General features: G+C 50.4%; 1 long non-coding RNA gene across 1 annotated transcript; it reads left to right on the top strand.

Moving 5' to 3' along the window:
- The first annotated feature begins 367 nt into the window (after positions 1 to 367).
- On the top strand, positions 368 to 1,899 carry LOC146768826 (uncharacterized). Its single transcript, XR_014950006.1, has 3 exons — positions 368 to 803; positions 1,450 to 1,539; positions 1,639 to 1,899. It is a non-coding gene; the product is annotated as an uncharacterized LOC146768826 (long non-coding RNA).
- The last annotated feature ends 211 nt before the right edge of the window (positions 1,900 to 2,110 follow it).

Genomic DNA, 2,110 nt, shown 5'->3' with positions numbered 1-2,110 from the left:
TTATGGCTAAATTAATCATATTTTATGTGTGATATTTATAATTGTCTGTTTTGTTTATAAAGTATAAGTAAATATAATCTCTATAAATGTCTAACCATGCATTTATTGTGGAATAATAACACTTATATTAATTGAAAGATTAATACTATTTGTCCATAACTTCATTAATGCAAAGTAAGCTGCACTAAGGTGTGGAATCCTCTGGATCTTGAGATGGGCCAAAAGATAAGAAAGGACAAAATTCACCTCCAACAACCAGTGAACAAGGAGTTAAGGTACTAGAAACTGAAGCCTCTACAAATCCAGAGTTAAAAGCCTCTGCCAATTCTGGAATGGAAATTAAAGCCTGCCCCTACCACCAGGAAGTGACAGCAGCCAGGGGAAAATGGGAAGGGAGAAAGGAACGGTGAGGTGAGAGACAAAGGCTATAAAAGCCCCGCGGGCTGCAAGGTGAATTCACCGTCCATCCGCGCGGGCTGCAAGGTGAATTCACCGTCCATCCCCGCGGGCTGCAAGGTGAATTCACCGTCCATCTCCACAGAAGGCGGAATGCCCTGTGAGCCGGCCGGCCGTCAGCAGGCTGAGCTCCCGCAGCACCGGCGGCCGCAGCGGGGCCGGCCCGGGATGCGCGGGGGCCGGCGAGGGGCTGCGGCAGCGCCCGTGCGACCGTGCAGCCCGAGCTCAGGGCAGGAGAACCCCGCAGCGACGGGCTGAAGGCGCTGGCCGGGCAGAAACTGCAAAGGGAGAGGCAGATGCCGCTTTGCATGTCTGGGCTGGTGCGAATTCATCAGGCTCCGAGCCAGGTACAGCGCGCAAGTAGCTCCTGTTCGCTGTGCCTGACCTAAATCCAAGTGTTGCTTTGTCAGGTTTTAAGCAACACGTGTTCTGCTCGCCTCCCGTGTGGTAAGGCTGCTGGAGCCGGGTGTTGGGCTGGGAACCTGATGATTCAGCCGCCAAGTATGAGAGGGCTGTCCTGCAGCGAGGGGAGAAGCGGGAACACGGAGCCTTGCTGTGGATTTTGTGGTGGTCAAAGGTTTCGGTTCGCATCAAGAGAATTCTTATCTGCAAAGTTTCGAAGGGCTAAATATAGACCAGCCTCACATGGTAGATGGCAGTGAGGCTCTGCAAGCAACCCACTTCCCTGCTAACAGTGCTGGTGGGGGATTTCATGCCTTGTTTGTTTATTAAATAGTCGTTTTTCAGGATCGACATCAGTCAGAGCCCAGCCCTGCAGCTCTCCTGTTTCCCATTCCTTAGCAATGCCCCCCCAGCAAGAATGCACAGCCAGCAGGAGTGCTGGAGCTGCCCCCAAATCCTTCATCCCCACTCCCACTGGCCTGGGGGAATACAGGAGTATTACACAAGAGGTCTTGGGCTGGTAAGATAAACATCTGCTATTTGAGACTGTGCCTTGAACCACCACATTGCCATGAATGACGTTTTCAATAGCAGGAAGCCAGGAATTACTCAATAGGAAGACTGAAGACTGCCAGCACTTCTGTGATTCCTGCTGCTGGCTGGGGCACAAGGGAAGTCCTGGTAGGAAATCGGTGTGATCCCACTCACTGCAGATCTGTGGGATCACCAGATCCCACTCACTGCAGACACCCATGTCAAGACTGAGCACTCTACCCACAGATGATCCCAAGGTCCCATCCTCAGTGGAAGAACAGCCTTGGTGTTGAAGGCAGAGGGTGAAGGTGTCATCAGTGAGAGATGAGAAGACTACAGCCAATTGAGATTGTTGCTGTGTAAATCCACTCGGGCCCCAATCATGACATGTGAGATTTTTCCAGGCAGTGAAGACAATTTCAAAGATCCACATTTGAGCTCTAACCAAACAAGCAATTGAATAGAAAATAAACAGTCATAAAAAATAAAATCTCTGCTTATATGAGATTTCAAGAAGACGTGACAAAAATGAGTTTATGAGAACATACAATAGTCTACACCTATAAACATCTTTTTGCTTTAACTGCTGCCCTGCTGGGGGGTTTCCAAGGCCCTGAGTGCACAATAGCCCTTAGGAGCCAAATCTGGGACCCCCATCCCAGCAGTTTCTGGCTCTGGAACGTGGCAGGGAGGGCACTGCGCCCTGCTCCCACTGCTT

This window comes from Lonchura striata, chromosome 1 (assembly GCF_050655825.1).
Source record: "Lonchura striata isolate lonStrDom1 chromosome 1, ASM5065582v1, whole genome shotgun sequence".
Taxonomy (NCBI): domain Eukaryota; kingdom Metazoa; phylum Chordata; class Aves; order Passeriformes; family Estrildidae; genus Lonchura; species Lonchura striata.
The sequence above is the reverse complement of the archived record's forward strand: the minus strand, read 5'-3'. Positions and strand labels throughout refer to the sequence as shown.